At 37.9% G+C, this 21,104-nt stretch overlaps 1 non-coding gene across 1 annotated transcript; it reads right to left on the bottom strand.

The window, feature by feature from the left end:
- Nucleotides 1-20,760: 20,760 nt before the first annotated feature.
- Nucleotides 20,761-20,873, bottom strand: TRNAL-CAA. Its single transcript has 2 exons — nucleotides 20,836-20,873; nucleotides 20,761-20,806 (listed from the first exon to the last, which is right to left on the bottom strand). It is a non-coding gene; the product is annotated as a tRNA-Leu (tRNA).
- Nucleotides 20,874-21,104: the final 231 nt, after the last annotated feature.

Genomic DNA, 21,104 nt, shown 5'->3' with positions numbered 1-21,104 from the left:
TGTTCTAAAAAAGGGTGAATAACAATGTTAACAATAATTACCAAATATCATGTCAAAACTGGAAGCCTTGCTACCCCATACCACTATACCCATAAGTAATGTATACATCCTAAAAATAAAATGGCATGTAAAACAGCATTGACACTTTAAAGTAGGCATATTAAGTTTGTAGGTTGTGGAATACAATAAAATGTAAGAAAAAATAGTTGTCCCTTTTGTGTTATGCATATACCTCTCCCCTGCAGTTCCCCTGCCTACACGGTTACTAACCGTGTACAACAGGGCCTTTCTACATGGTTGCTTTGCAAATGAGGTTCACATGCCTTTGATTTACTGAATCACTAAAAAGTGTAATGGTGTAGGGCAGACAACTTCATGTAGGGACTTCTACAGGGTTTTCGTGCTGTGGAGCTTAGCACAATCGCAAGAAAATGAGAAATACATAGTGGATGTCTGTCTAACTGATATGTAAATATTTCTATAGCACCATGTGTATATGCTTGGGCTGGAGTACAGATGATGTAGGTTTCAAATATAGGCCCTTCACCCTTCTTATTGACCTTTTTTTTTTTTTTTTGCTGTTGGTGCATGCAGGGGTGCACAAGGATGGGTAGTGGCGCAACACGCAGCAGTGACTGAAGTTACACTTAATAACTTGCAAGTAAGTAGCAGGTGTGTTTCATTGGTGCTAATTATAGTCAAAGCGGGTGATTTTCAGCAAAGTGCTATTCCACATGTTATAAAACAGCCATGTAGACTCAATTATGTTTTTTTCCTGCCTACTGCAATGCCATTATAGTACAGTCAAAGACTTTTAACCTGAGATAATGCTAGGGGCTACTGCAGCTTTAATCCATATGTATGTGTTACAGGCTGAAGCTGAGGCTGTTGGTGCTGATGACAATAGGCCTAGGCTGAGGAGGAGAAGAGTGCTCACGTCCAGGCTAACATTTCACATGCTACATGATGTGGCAGTTGTACAGTGCTACAGGGTGGACATGGACACATTACAAGAACTCGGTGTGCTCTGCCACCCTCAACTCAGACCCAGAGAGAAATGAGGGAACCCATCCTTGTGGAAACTAAGGTATGTGTAGCCATTAGGATATTAGGATATTAGCTACAGGTACCTTTCTAAGGCCAACTGGGGAAATGATGGGTGTGTCACAGGCATCAGCATCCAGGATCCTACACAAATTTCTGGATGCTATGCTCATGCAGGCCAATGTGCCCATATGTTTCCCTCATAGGTCTGAGGAAAGGGCCACCAATATGGTCCACTTCCACTGGGTAGCTCACTACCCTGAAGTACTGGGTGCTATAGACTGCACTCATGAACACATCAAGGCACCACCTGGTGAGCAGGGTAGAATGTGCTATAACAGTAAGGGGTTCCCCTCCATCAATTGTCAAGACACGTGCGATACCTGGAGAATTATCTTGAATGTGTATGCTGGCAACCCTGGTGGTTCTTATGACTTCCATATCTGGCACACATCACGACAGTACCAGATGTTTGCTAGGGGGTACATCCCACAGGGAAATTTAGTGGGGGATGCTGGCTATGCACTGGAGCAGTGGTGGATGACACCCATCAAAAGTGCACACACATCCACAGAAGCACACTATAATGAGGCACATGCTCAACCTAGAAACATCATAGAGTGTGTGTCTGGTCGCTGAAGTCATGGTTCAGATGCCAAGATACATCTAGTGGAGACTTGCAGTATGATTTACGTACATGTACAAAAATCTTCACAGTATGTACTATGTAACACAGTCTGATCCTGTGGAAACAGCTGCAGTGGGATCAGCAAAGGGAAGAGGCACACATCCCCCCACCAAAGCCTACTGTACCACAGGCACAGTTACAGGAGGACTCAGAGGAGGAACCCCCAGCTGCTGTCCCTGTAGGCAGATGTAGGTGTGCACAGTACGCCCTTGCTTTGGCTAAGAGACAATGCATAGTACATTCACTGACCACCTAGATGCCTAATACCATTTTCCAACTCACATACATAGATTAAAATTGATGCCAGATGAATCACACAATCATTACATCCCATGTAATGCCTGTGTACTGCTTACATCAGACAGAGTCAGCCCTGAACTAAAACTGCATCAACTGCTGCATTTGGAAGTTAAGTGCTGACCCTACACTGTATTCTGTAATAATAATATGTTGTATAAGTGACTTTCTTAACTTGGTACAGTAATCAAGTAAATGTAGTTTTATTTGTCCGGAAAGTATCATAACATGTGATAATAAAGCAATTACTTTACTTGTATGTAAAAGAGCTAGCTGTACCCACTATGGCCTTGATTTGTCAAAGAGACAATTCAAAGTACAGTCACTGAACACCTAGGAAACTAATCTCTTTCTCCTATGATATACATGTGTAGTCAAACTTATGCCAGACAACTCACACAACCTTTTCCTCCACATGTACTGCCTATGTACTGCCTGTATCAGAGTCAACCCTGAACTAAAACTGTTGTCAACTGCTGCAATTACAAGGTACCTCACGAATATTCCTCTCAAATGGACAGATTGTCACACAATGTCCAGAATCTGGCCTTATATTTCTGGTCTATTTTTCATAAAGCTGTGTGATGTTATGGAAGATTACTGGCAAATCATTAAAGACTGAAGTCAGAAAATAATGGCAGACATCTGAGTTTCAGACTTCATATCCTTCAGAAATTTCATGATAATGCAAAACCTGTTTTTCTATCAACGTTCATAGTTTTTAAGAGCAATATTTAACAAGTGTCACTATTTTAGTGCTTTTGTCCTATTTTTATTTATGGCTTTGTCCACATTTCATACTCTAAGAGGTTGAGAGGTATGCTCTTGAACCTCGGCCAATTGTTTAACAGTATTATGTCATATTATTGATTTGTTTACCTTGCTGCAGTAATCAGGTAAATATTGTTGAATGTCCACAGAAATAACTGTAACATGTCACAGCAGAGCAAATGTGTTTACTTATGTTTCCATTACTAAGTAGTATGCCTCATCCATTACATATTTACACAGTCAGCCCTCTCAAAGGTAAACAGGAACACTGCATGCCCTCAGTGTAGCACCACACCTCTGAAATGGTAAAGCATTACACACATGAGCTGTAAAGTAATGATACACATTGCAGTCTCTGACTTCAAAAACAGTCCCAAGATCAAACTACAGGCAAGTTGCAGAACAAGGTGATTAACAAGTAACACAGAGAGAATAACATGTATTTCATTGTGCCATGCCAGGACATCGGCTGTGATCACTAAACTAACAACAGGCTAAGCTTCTTCAACACATAACAGCAACTGAGGTTTGCCTCCCCCCTACACAAACCAGAGGGATTCCCATGTTTAACCCATACCAATTACTCATCTGTGATAGCAGCGTACATTGTGTTGCACTTCCTTGTGTGAATAATGACAGTGCTCCATAGCTGTTTATGTGGCAATGAGGAATAAGGCATCCATCTTGTGTTCTGAAGATCCATTGGAGTGTGGGTTTAAATCTCATATTATGTAGACATTTGTAATGTGTACTTTCATTTTGTACTGTGGTTAACATACCTAGCTTTTACGCATTTCACTTCTTTTCTCTGTTTCACTTTTTTTACTTATGGGATAAGGAATGTAGGAGATGTCCATTACTAGTACATATCAGTCCTGGGGTAAATTGTCTGAACATAGTCAAACATGACACATGTTGTTTTCTGAAAAGAACAAGGTCATTATCTTGTTTGTAGCAGAAAACAAAAGGTGTCATGTTTGACTCTGCTCATCTGTTTTGCACTGAGCACTGTATTGCTAAAACTGACAAACAAAACTGCCTAAGAAGCAGACTACCAAAAAACAGAAGAAGGATATATTCAATTATTGTCCTTGGTCACTGCAAAAACCAGGCCTGGAGTACAGACTCAGCTGGTAGATGTGAGCACTGCATCTCGCGTTTGCACACTGCTTACCTATGTGCAAAGAGGTGTAATTTGCATGAGTATACACTTTGCTCACCATTGCGCACACCCGCTGTCTATTGCTCTATGAGACTGCATATATGATGCTTCATTGTTGATCTCTATTGGATATTACATTAGAAACATTACATGCCCACCTCCCAACTCCCCAAACTCAAATCAGTACAACACTGCAGACTCATTCCTTTTTTCAAACATGCTACCAACTGTAATATTTACTATAGTGTGTTCCCATATGGACAGGTCCACTTGTTGATGCTCACAACCATGCTCTGCTAACATTAAACATCCAAGTATAGTCAGTAAGGGTACTCCTGTTGCTACACTAATAGGGTTATTAACAGAATACTGATATTAGGTTAATAGCCTCATATAATGCTATGAGACTAAGTGCCTAGGCAGGACCCACAAGCTGTTGTTTACTACATGGGCTGCTGATGTCATCTACTATAAGTATACCTGCAGTCTGGTATAAACCATTATTTTGCTGTGGTGCTTGCATAAAGTACTGTGTTCTGTAGTTCATGCACTTAGGGAGCGATGAGTTCTAGTCGCACTGCAGTTAACTGTGTGTGTGTGTGTGTGTGTGTGTGTGTGTGTGTGTGTGTGTGTGTGTGTGTGTGTGTGTGTGTGTGTGTGTGTGTGTGTGTGCATGTGTGCTTGTGTGTGTGCGCATGTGTGTGTGTGTGTGTGTGTGTGTGTGTGTGTGTGTGTGTGTGTGTGTGTGTGTGTGTGTGTGTGTGTGTGTGTGTGTGTGTGTGTGTGTCTAACCATGCACTTGGATTAGTAGTTTCCCCTATTACTGGTGTACTCTGTTGGAGTGGTTTAGACTGCCCCACATGGGTTCCCTTATGTCCATGTGCAGCACTAGGTATCCATTTCTTATGCAGTGGTGTTCTGCTTACCAAGTAGAGATCCCCTTTTCTCCCTAACTCCTCTGCAGAGCTACACTCATGGTCAGCTAACCAGACTCTCATGTCATCAGACAAAGTACTTAGGGCTTGTCCCTTCACCAAAAGGTCCGCTAGTCCCTCAAAAGTGGTGACCTGACACCCACTCACCCATCTGTGAAAGTAGGTATTTAAGTCAGCAATATAATCATGTATACTTTAATCTGCCTTGCATCTATGTTCACAAAACTTCTTTTCTATATGCCTCCGGTATAAGTTTAAAACAATCTCGAAGACAGTTATTAACTTTAACATAATTCAAAAAATCTACATCATTTAATTTTGCTACAGCCTGAACAGCTTTACCGTGGAGTAAGGAAGTCATGTAAATTAAGCAGAGGGGTTGCTACCAGGTACTGCAGCAGACGTGCTGGGCAGCTGTGCTGTAGCTGGTGGAGTGGGGGCAGGTGAATCCCATGGGACAGTCCAATCCCACTGTGCTGTGGGAAAAACAAAAAAATAAAAAAGTAAACACAAAAAAAGAAGAAAATTATAACTCCCCATAAAAGCAGAGAAAAGGGTTGGGGTGAGAGAAAAAAAGGAGAGAACATTAATAACTTCATATGTGATATACAACGCATTGATACAATTATTTTACTGTATTCTGTCCCTTTAATTTGAATACTATAAACTCTTCTAACAAGTTTCTTCCTTACTTTTAAGACTACCCAGTTTATAACAGAGGCACACTATAGTGTAGCCAGAAATCCTTGAAGTGTTTATATATTGCACATATGCATGTTCCAGTTACACTGATTACAGATAACAGAAGGTCATTTGTGCCACTGGTATAGAGGTATGAAGTTATAAGGTCATTTGTGCCACTGGTATAGAGGTATGAAGTTACATTCCAATAATGATGAAAACATAACAGTATTGTATATTTGGGAAATGTGGTTTTTGAACCCACAACTGATGACTACACTAAAATACTACTTTTGTCCTCTCAGCAGCTGTGGAAAAAACAAAACAGAACATGACATCATTATGAATATCAGTCTTCACTACGTTCAACTTTTAACTCTTACAAGTATTAAAAGAAATTGATACTTACACATCTGTGGGGTGTCCCCTACCCGACATTCCTGATCCAAAGCTCGAGGGTATCCCACTTCCTCCTTCAGAGGTCATCAAAATAATATCTGCTCTATTTGCCTATGTGGGGGATATCTGTTGCACTGGTTAAGGCCCTGGCATCACTATTCCAGGCTTCAGATTTATACTCTGAGCTGGAATAATCCTGCTGCAGCAACCTGGGCCCATGCTCTCTAACTAGGAGTCCAACAAAAATCCTTGAATCCTGGACATCCCAACACTGCGCCCTAAAGTGCACACCCTCTCCAGCAACTCTAGACATGCCTGCCATAGTTCAAGTTCAATGACTAGAGAGAATTTCCTGCCAATTGCAGTTTATATGGTACTCTTTCATGGCTATTCCATGTCTCACACTTACTGAGAGTAAAATTTTGAATTTGCAACAAATGCAGTAGGTGAGAGTGTGCACCACTGGGCACTATGCTTGCATGATAGTAAGCAATGCATAACAGTTGGGAATAAAGCAATTTCTAGCTTATTAAGTATATACATGCACTTGTAAATGGGCTAGTCCATTTTATTGTATATGTGGTTCTCTTACATGTGCAGCTATAACAACAAGAAGATTGAAAGAACAGTTGTATATCTTGGACTTTATTGCTATAATCTACATTCTCACAACAGTAAAACAAATCCTGCACACCCTGTACTAGAACCTTGTACCATCTGCAATTCACCCCTACACTTAACACCTGCTGCCTTAAGATTTGTGAGATGGATATCTGCTACCTTAGTAGTTATTATAAGGTTTTCTCTGTTAACCGTAGCACAACGCTGGTTACCGTGATTGCATGATGAAAAATATTATTAATTGAATGCATCCGGTTCATATGTGTGGCTGTCTGGGTCCTGTTTACAACCTGGGTGGTCTATTCCTCCAGTTTATGCACTGTTGTGCTTAGAGCAAACCAGATGAGCATAGCTAAACATGTTTATGCCAAGCGGCACATCGTACTAACACACTGGCAATTAGGAAAAAAAATATTTAAAAAAAAAGGATAAAACAAATTAATTAAAACACAAATGGCAGACTGTTTACACTTTTGCAGACTGCGCAGATATTTTCATTATATATTTGAGCTTTTCCTTGTAAAATGGGTGGTTTATTGTGAAATCACTGAAGGCAGCAGTCAATATACCATGACATATACGTTTATGTTCTGTACTTCATATCTTTCAGAAAATGCATGCTTGCCCTTTGCCCTGGAACGTTCCACATTCACTGTACAGGTTTCATTGACAGTAACACTGGGGCAAGCAGCGAAACCTTCCCTACATATGCTGCACATCATTAATGTTCATGGCGCGAGAGTGTCTAATGCTGCAACATTCACAGTAGCGCATATGCAAATACACTCTGTGCAGGCTCTGCTCAGAACCTACATGGTTTATTGAATCTGGCTGACTATCTTTTCTGTGGCATATAAAATTCAATTTAAGGCCTAGAACCTTATAGAATATTACCACTATAAAAATTGTTTTTGCTGAAGTGTTTGCCATTCACACTTATTTAGTAACCCCTATTTTTCCAGAGATATGAACATTTGTTTGAAATTTGAGGACATAATTTGATTCTCTCAAAAAGCTTAAGCTCCGCTCAGTTGGAAATTACATTGCAAACTTCCAGAGTCTTTTCATCCAGAATGAGTTAAAACAAATTTTGAAAAAGTTAATTCAAGAAGATTGAAAATGAAAGCAACCCATCAGCTCACTAAGTCATGCAAAAAAAGAGAAGCCTGCACATGTGCAAAATGTCACCTCACCTTATTGCTATGAACACAGTAGAACAGAAATAGCCCAGACAAAGAAGATGCAGTCAGTTTATTGTACACAAAAAATAAATAAATAAATAAAAACAGGGTGGGGGAGGTGGGCAGTTTCTGTGGGTCAGTGCAAGCACAGTAGGTTGTGTTGCCTTCATGAGTAAACATGATGAAAGTTACACAATTTTTGCAGAGTGACACCTTGTTGTGCTCTGTTTTTACAAGTCTAGATAATAAAGTGTTGAGAAGGAGAAGAGGTAGCAGGTTCATTCCAGGAGCGCACATGCATTAGGATACACACACACACACACACACACACACACACACACACACACACACACACTAGGCAGACTGAAAATCAATGTATCCACTTATCAAAAGTTGCATGTTTCCCTTCCAGTTTCTAGCATTATCTTTTGAAATATGTTTCCTTTGGGTCTCACTGGCAAGGACTGCTTCTCAAAGTTCTCAATGAAATTGCACTGTCCACACAAACACAGCACTGAAAGAGTTCACTGCTGGTACTTATGATACTGGAGTTTTCATTCAAAAACAATCAAAAAGATTACGCTGCATTTGTTGGTACTGAGAATCCGACCATTGTATTTACACCAGCAGTGGCTTAAGCCAACCCAAGATGGAACAGTGAAATGTCTATTGGAGGAGAGCAAACACAAGTTTACATTCACCAGCAAACTTGGTCATGCAAAGGTTACTGTTATCAAGTAAATATCTAAGAAATAGATGTCAAAAATAGATGATTGTGTATCAACTCCTGTGGCACTCTACTGGTGACTCCTGTTGGCATGGAGAGTTGATAAGCTACCCTTATTGCCTGGGTTCTATAGAAGTGCCATGGGGTTACTCATTGGGTTACTTAATTACTAACTCTGAAGTCTTTATGAGGACTGGTGTTGAATGCTTTAGGAAGATCTAGGTTGGGGAAATACTCCAATAAGCCATCATGTAGGACAGTAATACCATCATCTAAGAAGGTGATCAGGTTTAGTAGTCATGACCTACCCTTAAATTCTCACTGATAAATGTCTAGCAGTAGCAAATTGCCAGTATCCTTCAGAATTTGTTTCAGGAGTATCATTTCCATAACCTTGCGTATGATGTTGGTTAAGAAGATAGGGCTGTAGTTTCCAAGATTAGCTGTATGTTACTCCTGGTGTTTGGGACAAAGTCAGTGGATCAGATTTGATGCAGGGGATTTCTTTAGTCCTGGTGAGAAAATGCAGCCATGGATATTGTAAAGTCCCATGGTATTGTTTTCTTCCTCCTTAGAGAAAGCTACCATTATTTGTAGATCGGTGATACAAAGGGAATCTTAATCTTGATACTGTACGGGGGTTGCTATTTATAGTTGTGTAACAGGGTTTACAACAGGATACTGACACCAAATGTTATCTTACAATTATTTATAGCATGATTGCAGACATATTGCTTAACTTCTACTGCACTCACAGGGAATATGTGACAGCTAACAGTTCAGTGGATGTAGGTTAGAGACAATTATCCATCTGACTTTATCTATACAGAGATAAATATTTAACAGTTTCCATTCACACTTTTTATCACACTCCCATAATTAGTCACTTGTTTCATAAACTGACAAGTATTAACACAAACCAAAAAAGCAGATACAATCCTCCTGTAAGTATTTTTCAGTCTAGTATTTACAGCATGTTTTCCATATTTTATTTCAGGCAAAAGTTCATTTCTTTGCCTTGTGTTAAAATAAAACAGTCTTATTTCAGGTAAAAGCTCATTTATTTGCCTTGTGTTAAAATAAAACAGTCTTATTTCAGGTAAAAGCTCATTTCTTTGCCTTGTGTTAAAATAAAACAGTCTTATTTCAGGTAAAAGCTCATTTCTTTGCCTTGTGTGATAATAAAACAATAATTTGTACAGAGATGAACACTTAACATTTCTGGTACTTGCAGTCACTGCTCATTTCCATTATATTCTACGGTTTCACTGTCTTTATTTCTGCAAGTTTATGAGAACATGAAATAAAGAAAGAATACAGTCTTAAAGTTTGGGTTGTTACCACATTGCCAGTCCCTTCTATCCAGGCAGGCAACAAAACCAGGCAATAGAAAAAGAAACATATTCCAAAGCATCTAAATCCATTAATTCCTGGTCTCCTCTTCTCATACCTCTCACATTTTTGTAATATTTTCTGTTATTTTTATTGGGATTTTTCTTTCATTTTCCATAAGCAATGACTAAAATTATTGAAGGGAACTGAAAGAAATAAAATGTTTCTCTGCACAGGCACTTATTAAACTATCCACGCAACTTAAGGGTAACCTAGTTAAACAGTATTATTGTTTTTTTATGCCACTGTTTAGAAGGGTGTATATTATTTACAGACTGAGAATATTGATATATTAACAATTACTATGTAATTGTACAACTAGAATTTATTTGCAAAAATCTGGGACATAGCATATCAAAGATATATGGACTTATTTGCAATCTTCCCAGGTTCCCTTACAGACACAAACAGCTAACCAGTACAGCATTATCAATATACAGGTTTCTGAATGGACATCTGCAGCAATGAATTAGACAACAAGGATATGGCTGAGCCTTTGTGATTTGCTGATGATATTTGAAAAATAAAATCTAACACCATTTTACCACAGCCATTATTACGCAGTGGTTTACTAAACGTCCGCAATATGTACTTGTGAGAATGGTAGTGGTATATTTGGGCTCATGATGTACTGTCCCACTGACCTTGAGGATACTGAAATCCAGGAAACTTCTCTTAGTATTCCTTATGTTGCAGTAAAAGGCTGTACAGTTGTCTTCAGTCTTTCTAGCAAGCTGGAGATCGTAGGACCCCTTTATTTTGTGGATTTTTTTAAAAGCTCTTTTGATCCAAATCAAATTTGTTAGACTATGAGGAATGCTTTGCAGCAGAAGAGCCGTTGTCCCTTTGTTGATCGTTTGTTCATTTTATGAGTCACCACTACATTATGCCCTCATTACTGGAAGAATGCAAAGTTCCTGTAATCATGGCTGCACAGGTAAAAATCACACTCTCCAAAGCCAAGAACACAGCATCCATGGGACCAGACAACATCCCAGGCTGCGTTCTACATGAACTACAGAACGAACTGGCACCTCACCTAAGTACCATGTTCAATCATAGCCTCACCTCAGGCTTTGTACCTGCTGAATGGTGCACAGCGACGGTTATCCCACTCCAGAAGGGGGGAGCCACCACGGACCCCGGGAACTACCGCCCCATTAACCTGATGAGCCTGGTCTGCAAGACCATGGAACTTATCATCATGGAACTTATAAACAAAGACATTGGTAATCTCCAAACTCTGGACCCCACCCAGTTTGGGTTTGTAAAGGGCAGATCATGTCTCCTAAACCTGATAGACTTCTTTGAAGCAGTCAACAAAGCCGTAGACAAGGGTAGGGTGGTTCACACAGCCTATCTAGATCTTGCCAAGGCTTTCAACACCATCTCCCACTCTGGAATTATAGATGAACTCACTAAACTAGGTATAAATCCCTATGTCACAAGATGGGTTGCCAACTGGCTCACTGACAGAACCCACACTGTGAAAGTAGCAGACTCCAAATCCGACTTCAGACCAGTGACAAGTGGAGTGCCACAGGCTTCAGTCCTGGGTCCTCTCCTGTTTGGTATCTACTTCTCTGAAGTACAGGCTAACACAGAAGGTCTTTGGCTAACAAAGTTCGCAGATGACTGCAAATTAGGAGCCATAATCGAAACTCCTAACGATGTGGACATCCTACAAAAGGGCTTCACTGAGACAGATGCCTGGTGTCAAAGCCATGGCCTCAAGCTCAATGCCAAAAACTGCATTGTCATCCCCTTTGGTAAAAACTCTGCACCCATGAACTACAACATAGGCGGTAGTATACTTAACAGTGAAAGTGTGATAAGAGACCTTGGGACACAGGTGGACAGTAGTCTCTCCTTTGATAATCACATCGCCACAGTAGTCAGGAAATCCTTCTACGTGGCACACTTCATCACAAAAGGTTTCTCATCCAGAAAAAAAGAGGTCATTGTTCCCCCTCTATTCATCACTCATTAGACCCATTATAGAGTACAATGCCCCTTTTGGTATGTACCTCACAAGACATCTACAACAACTGGAAAGGCCACAGAAATACCTCACAAGGAGGATTACCAGCCTCAAACAGATGCCCTATGTAGACCGCCTCAAAAAACTCCAGCTTTACTCCGTCGCAAATCACCTACTCAGAGGTGATCTCTGCCTAACATACAAAGCTATGTCAAACCCAGAGCTGTTGCACATGCTCCACTTAAAGAAATACCAATCCCTCCAAGCTACACGCTCTAGGGACCTAAACCTTGTTACCACAATAAACAGAACATGCCGGAGGGATAGATTCCTGTCCCAGAGACTTCCCATACTCTGGAATAAACTACATATCTATATCAAACAAAGCTCCTCATTAGCACTCTTCAAGAAAAATCTTGATGACTGGATAGAAAATAGGAAATTCACCCCAGGGATCACCTCTGTGGCTCTGCTCAACAGTGGCACAGGAAAATAATTTTCTTGGGTGGCAAAAGGCGGGGTACCTTTTTGGCTGGGCTTGTATAGGCCCCAGGGCTGATAGCCTAGTACCTACCTATGAACCTATGAACCTACGTAGTCAGTACTTGTGAAGTCTCTGACAGAATGGATGTATTGCATCAAAGGCTGAATGGTTACTATCACTTTATTATGGCTACTATGGTAGAACTTAATAGGGTTTTTATTTCTGAGCATAAATGACATTTTTTGAAACATACCATTCAAAACAGCATTCTAAAGAATTGCAATGAGTGCAAAGTTCCCAATACCATCAGTACATGACACACTGCACCTCATCTATGCCCTATTTAAAATAGTCGGCTACAAGGTCGCTGAACTTTGGACTGAAGGGTGACTTCCCCTTGCACTGCTCTCCATCCATCAGTGTGTGTGTAGTTTGAACCAGCTGTGTGTTGTCACTCATGTGGATAACACATAAATAAATGTCTCCCAACTATTTACAAAACACAGAAAAAAATGGAAAAGTCATTGAGGAAATGTTCCTAATTTTTAAAGAAGTGAAATTGGATTTTTTAACTCAATATCTCCACAGTAAGTTGCACACCTTGCCTGTTTAAAAAAAGTGATCCTGAGACTTTACAAGCAAATTTAATCCATGTGAGCCATGCAAAAACTGTCAGTAGATCATGAACCATAAATCATAACAAAGAAGTATGAAGAGCAAAAGGTTTCCTTCGAAGATTTGATGTGCATAGCGCTTCATTAATTATATCAAAAATTGTGGTAGTTGAGATAAGATTTTAAATGATGGCTTTATTAAAAAGTCAACTTTCAAGATCTCAGACACTATATTCCTTTCACAGAGTACCAGTAGCAATGTTTTCCAACATAATATCACAGTTTGTGTGATGCTATACAACTAATACATAATTAATACTAAATCCAATAAAGACCAAATATACTATACAACTAATACATAATTAATACTAAATCCAATAAAGACCAAAGATACTATACAACTAATACATAATTAATACTAAATCCAATAAAGACCAATGATACTATACAACTAATATATAATTAATACTAAATCCAATAAAGACCAAACTTTTCATATTTACCCCAAATAGTCCTAATAAAACTCAGTTCTCAATCTCCTCACTGGGTAGCACCAAAATTGAGGTTCTATCATCCACCAAACTAATTGGCTATATGATAGATGCTATTCTAAAACTTGATCACTACATCCAACAAACTGTAAAGCAAACCAGCCCAAAATCAGGCTTAATTTATTGAACAAAACACTTCCTCATTGAAGTTGCCAGACAAATCCTAGACTTTGCTTAGCTATTACCTACCTTATTAAATGCCCCCTCATCCTCACACGCATGTGCACCACATTGAAAATAAAACCTGAAACTTCTTACAATAAGATGGTAGGGTTAATTTCCAGCAAAACGTATAGATCACATCATTGTGTATCCCTCAAAGATATAGTCTGGCTAGAATTAATCGTTACCTCACTCCCAAATGGCTGCAGCAAACAAACTAGTACACAAACACACTAGATGTTCTGCCTTAAATAGGTTCTGCATACCGAATCAGAACAACTAACTCTTTGCTCCAAGGGAAAACAGCCTCTCACTACAAGCAAACCCATCAGGTTAGCAGGTTATACTTTAAACTCAAAGTGTATCTCCAAAATATGAAACAACCTCCCTCTCACCCTGATACAAAACAGCACTCTACAAATAATTCAAGCATGATCTAAAGCAACACCCATTAAATTCTTGGAGTTGTTCTTTTTCTCCCTATGAATGATCCAAGTAACATTTACTTTACTAAATCAGCACATCTTATTATGTCATCATCTTAGCTAATCCTCCAAAATCTCTTCTTACCACCTTACATAATCAGATTTCTTTGCAGGCCTATCCAACTCATCTCTCTTTCTCTCTGTATAGCAGTTACTACCTCTCCCCAAATAGTTTTTAACTATACCTCTAAATATCCTATTAATGACCTTTTCTTCTTCTTTCCTCCTCTGTACTTCTTTTTCCTTGTTTTTCTCTTTGTATTCTCTATAATTATCATGTAACTAAATTATTTATTTTCTCATCTTATTTATTCAGTGTTCTACATTTGCCACAGCCTAAGCCCAGTGTAGTACTTCTGTATACCTTTGTATCTAGTAAAATATTCAGACTGTATTCACATAGATGTATGTTTCATCTTAGTTTGCTGTCAATCCATCCATTCCATCAGACTGAATCAAAAATAAAAAATATCTGCCTGTACTACCACACTAAGTAATATGTAGCTTGTATATGTCACACTGTAAATTTTACTTTGCAGTGATCATTATTTGTATATATGCAGGGGTGTAATTAATATTTTTCTTTAAGTCTGTAAAGTAGAGTTTTTATCCCTGGGCTTGCACTGAAAAAAGGTTAGATTATTCAGTTGGGCCTTCCTGATTGACAAAAGCAATAAATAAATAAATAATAATTTATGAAAGCTTATTAGATTTTAAAATGAGTATAACACATTAGATATGTTTTTATAAATATTATCATAACACCAGTGAGTATTTCCAACATTGTACAAGTTAAATTAAAAACATAAGTAGTTTTGTCAAGCATTATTTTGGCTTACACATGAAGCTATAAGCTGCATAGTTTCTGAAACTGATAAAACTATAGAAATCTAGCAATTTTTCAGAAACAGCAATTTCTATATAATTAACTCCACAACTATAGACAGCACATATCAATGGCACATTTCCATTGTCATATGGCCTTTGCCATGATATTATTAAACTTCTGTAAATTTCTTCGGTTTTAAGAAAGATAAAATATAGAAATATATACATTTCATAACTAAGAATATCAGTGATTTGTCATGAACTGTAAATATTGTAGCCACCATGTCAGTGCCATTTTTATCTGTGTGATACATTTTTTTCATGTGAGGCAGTTCAACTATTTTATATATTTTATTGTCTGCATATTTAATATACTTTGAAACTTAAGGTAACAAATGGCATCTTCTATATGAAATGGATGTCTGTGATAGATGGAGCTACTGATCTCATGACGTTTCTTTTAAGATACCAAATGAAGTCTACAGGAAGTAAAGACTATCACTCAAATAAAATACCGTAAAGATAGACAAATGGGATATACTTTTAATAACTTACTGAGGAATGGTACATTGGAAGTGCAGGACTGCCTTATATTGTACTAATCTACATGGGCATAGATGGTTTCCTACATTATATGCTCAGGAACTTAACAATGGCCTTTGGCGTTTTGTACTGACCCTTTTTAATTTCATAACCAATCATTGTATTATTTAACTCTTCTTTTTGCTTTCAGATAGTGCATGGAAACTGGACCTGTCTATTCTTGTGTCACATAAGTCTTCAGTGTATTCCTCAGCTGTTCTGGGCCCATCTTCATTCCCATCCTTTTTGAGAATATCTCTTCAACTCTCACTCTGAGTCACATTATCTTACGCCATTGGCATTGCTTTCTTTACAATTAGCAAATCAACTGGTGATCTCAACTTCCCATAACTTACTGCTTCCAAAGATAGAGCTGCACACTAATTTACCAGAAAGCAGTCCTACTGAAATCTTTGGTGTGATGTAATAGGATACAGGCACGTTTGCTCAGGTTAGAAAAATTGTACTGGGCTATACATGCCAGTATGGGCATAGCCACCCTAAATAAATAAATAAATAAATAAATAAATAAACAAACAAATAAACAAACAAATAAATAAATAAATACATACATACATACATATATACATGCATGCATACATAAATAAATAAATAAATACACAAATAAATATATACATAAATAAATAAAATGTCTCTTAGCATAAACATCCTAATTTCATCTGGTAAACCTTTGCAAATCTTTATATCCACAGTAGCAAACCAAAAACCTGGTTTAAACTTCATCTAAGTTCTTCTGGAAGGTGCCACAAGTCTTTCAGTTAAGAACAAGGAACCGTTTTTTACTGTAGTCAGACATTTGTCCACATACACTGTTAGCTACTATCTTTGAGGCCAAAATGATTCATCTCATGGATGGATCAATGGATAATTTATGAATTTTGAATATACCAAAGAAAAAAATGAAGGAATAGTGGGGTGTTTTGTCACCAAAAATTGTATGTATGTACGGTCACTTGTTGTTTAATTAACAAGTCTAACAGTACATCATCTGTGTTTTCTATGATCCATTAATATTGAACTGCTTAAGCTCAGCATAGCATTCTGTGTCTTGCATCAGAGAAAATATTCTGATCATATAGGCCACACTGTCCATAATGACAACTCCTCCCTCCATCTTTGTCAGTCTTAAATATTCTAATGCTGTGCTCTAATCTTAGTTCCTTCATGGCCCTTGTATCTTTGACAGATTTGTTATAGTGTTTAAATCTGAGGTTTGTTCACACTTACTCTCAAATGTGCTTATTGTTTCACGTAATAGCAAGCTGATCATACTTCTTTCATCTTACATGGGCTCAGTGGGAGCACCTAGCAGAACTCTTTAAACAAATAAGATATGAGATTTCAGATAAATAGTTTTAATTCTATAATATATCAATTAGATTAGATATTTCTGTTAATAAGAATGAAAAGCCCTTTTCAGTAATGACTCATATTGCTCATTCAAAATAAATTAACGGAGGTTAAATAACTCAAATTCATTATAAGTGCTAGCATTTAAAATTGTCTCCCTCTTTGACATCTGACTTTGCCGCATTACCCTCAATTCCATGTTTTCCACATTTGAGTAGTAACTATACTTCTGGCATTCTCTGTTCAATAAAAATCATCCTAGCATTCAAATTCAATTTCTGGTGTTAATATTTCACTTGAGGTATTTCTGCTCTTGTTTGCTCTCTCTCTCTCTCTCTCTCTCTCTCTCCCTCTCTCCTTTTTGCTAGTTTTTCAGATCTATAAAGTTGATGAGTTCTCTGTTAAGTACCTTTCAGAAAGGTGTGGTCTTTATGGCTGAGGTTACCCAGATGTGCAATTTGATTGGATGTTTGTTGCTCAGAAACTTTTTACTGGAAGACATACTTGTTGATGTAATGGGATACACTCTACAAGCATTGTAGTTACGCAAACCTCTTGTAGACTTTTTAGTTTTGCTTTTTATTTTGTTTTGTTTTTCCAGTAAGTTCTAAGCATATGCTTGGATTCTCAGTGATCCTATTAGGAAATGTGCTGAATCTTAATCCTTTAGGCGCTCCTCTGGCATTAATGCTTTCTTATAGAAAAACATTGCCTCACTGAATGGACTTAAATTTCTATAGTGCATTGTCCAGAGTATGTAATAAATCCAAAACAAGTTTTCATGGTGTTAGACATGTATCACCTGCTTTTTGTGCAATAATAAAAGTTGCTTTGGGTGGTGCTAGCAAGAAGCTTATGTTCCCATCAGTGTGGTGCAGCATCACTGCTGCCTTTGAAATGAGATTATTAATTCCTGATTGTACTACAGCAGAAGGTTCTGATGGTTGAACTGTAGCACTGTTCTTTTATAAGGTTAGCCTTGCATTAACATTCTTAAAAAGGCACACAATTCACCAGCAATGTATAGAGTGAAAAAAGGTACACCATTGTTAACAGAAGATGATCCGGAAAACAGCCCCTGTTATTGAATGACAAGTAGTCAATCAGAATGCACAGGTGGGTAGTCTCAGCTACAAGAACCACCACTTTAAGGAAGCTAGTTGGCAGGAAACTCTTCAGCTGCATAGATATGAATGACTAGAAAAGATAACCAGAATGAGAGCAAAAAGTGCCCAGCTGGAGTAATAATGAAAAACAAAAAAATGAATTTGAAGACAATGCTGATTTTTTTTAAAGAACACAGAATGTCAGACTCAAAGTAAGTTGACAGGATCCCTGACCATTTGTTGAACAGCCATGATGTCAACTGGCTGAAGAACGAGCTAATAACCTCGACAGCTAAAAGAGTGAATGGAATAAAAAAATAAAAATAAAAACAACTGTTTTTGAAGGGGACAACCCCCCTTGCACCCACCACACCCTCTGATTATTATATATAACAACTGTGAGATCACACTATAGTGGGGAAAGAGCCACTTCACTGATCTACACTGTTCCTCAATCAGCAGTCTCCATTCACTTCTGTGCTTTACTGTTTCGGCCATCAATATTATCTTCTCAATCTTCATCAATTTGACACTGTGACCATTCAAAATTGGATGGGTACTGTACTCAACATGGAACATATGTTATTGGGAGTGCAGAGACAGATGACAGAGAGGGAGTCAGTGTCAGTTTAGAATCAAAACACTGACAACAGTATTCTGTCTGCCACATAAGTATGTCTTTGGTAACAGGAGGGGGATTGATCAATTGGCATAGGCAAGGTTCAGCTGCTAAGAAAAATGTAAAATGGAAATGCCTTTCATACAAAAATGGAATAGCTGCATAAGAGGTATGAAGGAAGGAATGAGCATAGTAAAAAAAGTAGGAAAGAAGGCTTGGGGGGTGGTAAAATGGCTAAGGTGTTTACCTCCAAGTCACAAGGCACAGGGGTTGATTCTTCCCTTTGAAAGGGAAATTGGATAAGCTTAAAATGGCCCAAAAGGGGAAATAGCCTAGTACTTACCTAGTGAAAAATGAAAGGAACATAATATCAATCCACTCATTTGAAAAGGGGGTTTCATTCATGCCAGCAAAAAGAACTAAACTGGTTGATATGATTATAGACTTAAAACTGTTTACCAGAAAGCTCAACCTGTCTTATTTGTTTAAATAATTTCAACCAGGTGCACCGACTCCATCCCTGTTAAGGAAATAATGACATTCAACCCACCATTATATTAGACAATAACCATATTTCAGAGTAACTGCCCACTTGAAAATAAGAAAATTGTTGAAAATACTACCTAGGTTGAAATATTTAACATACAAGCCAAAGATATTGAGGCCTTAAAGGAACTAAGGTTAGACCACATCTTCCGATTATTTAAGGTTAACAAAAGTGGAGTTTTCATAATGGGCAACATGGCCTGTGTGAACAAAACGTCTTCTCTGTTGCAAGACATGAAAAGTTATACTGAGGTTAGGCTGTATTAGAGCATAAAACAGTAGAGATTATATATATTTAGACTTAGAAACTAGCCAATATGTATCAGTTGTTACATTTTTCTGTGGTAAATCATCCCACTATTTCTTCATTTTTGTTATACCCAAAATTGATAAATCTGACATTGATCCACCAGTAAGACCAATTATTTTGGGAAGAGGCTTGAACGCAGTGTCACTAGCAGTATATATGTACAAATATCTGAATATGGGGAACACTCCTCTTGTCCATTCTTTTGACACTCAATGCATCTCTTATAGCAACGGAGTGAGGTGATATTTGAACCAGTTTTTGGCTGATATTTTGGATATAAAAGATTTATAGAATATCATACGCAATGACATTAGGATGGATATGTTGAGACACTGTCTGTATGGGTTGTGTGACTAAAATTACTTTGGAAAATATTTGTTTTGTGTTTAACAGTAGATCTTTTTACCAAACTAGTTGAGTGTTAATAGGGGCTGCCATTGCCTCACTTATGCTAACATTGCTCTAACTCAATTGGACAATCAGTTTGCTTTTGAAAGTGAATATTTTTTATTATAGGGACATTCTGTACCCACATTATTGACAATGTGTTTACTATATGGGTAAGTCAAAAAGAAGAATTTATGTAATTTGAAGATTTTTTTTTCAGAAACATCACAGGTTTTCTTATATTTATAGACACAGCTTCATGAGATAGAATACATTTTTGGACACTGAAATATATGTTGATTCCAATTTCCACAGCTTAGGTTTCACAACATACAGAAAACCAATGTTCACAAATACATATTTGCCTGCCATCTGTGCTTCTGAAAAATAGTCTAATCAAGAGTCAAACAGAATGTCTAGACTGTTCACAGGTGAGAACAATTTTAAGACAAAATAAGTTCATCTTAAGCAACCTCTCATTGAGCATGGGTATGATGAACAGAAAATAATGACATTTTAGCAGCTGTCATCTCATAACTACACATTTTGTATGTGCTTATTTTTGACAGGGAGAATAATACAATGCAGCAAAAATACAGTACTTTCAAACAATCTGATAATGACTACATACTGCGTAGCCCATAGTATGGATGCAGAAGTATAAATATATTAGTAAAATAACTATAAAGTGTTTAGTGGACACAACAATATTAATAAAGTAATAAGAATAGATCCAAATTATGTCTTTAAGTGAAGAAAGAACTAGAAGTCAGTATCATAATAAAATGAAAATGCAGTCTGACAAGTGACACAGAAGCCCTAGAGTATGGATCATCAGTCAGAAGTGGGATATGAACCCACACCTCCATGTGGAGACCAGAATTCCCATGAACTGTGGAAGGAAATTAATCCTTGAGTCTGGTGCCTTAGACCACTCAGCCATCCTAACATGCACAAAAAGTATTATTGCCCAAGCCTCGATTCCAGGCCCTACTATACTGTAGGTCATGACTCAACCTATCTAGTTACTGGGATAGTAAATACCTCTAGCATGTTTGGAACCCAAGCCCATCACACCTAGAACACTCTGCATTATCCCACCATGCCATGCAGTACTTTATTTAAGAATAAAACCCTGCACCTTGTGGCTATATTCTTACCCTTACATTTCATTTGGCCA

The sequence above is a fragment of the Protopterus annectens genome, chromosome 7.part1 (genome assembly GCF_019279795.1).
Source record: "Protopterus annectens isolate FY-2018-M chromosome 7.part1, PAN1.0, whole genome shotgun sequence".
Classification (NCBI taxonomy): Eukaryota; Metazoa; Chordata; order Ceratodontiformes; family Protopteridae; genus Protopterus; species Protopterus annectens.
This window is presented reverse-complemented; position numbering and strand designations above follow the sequence as displayed.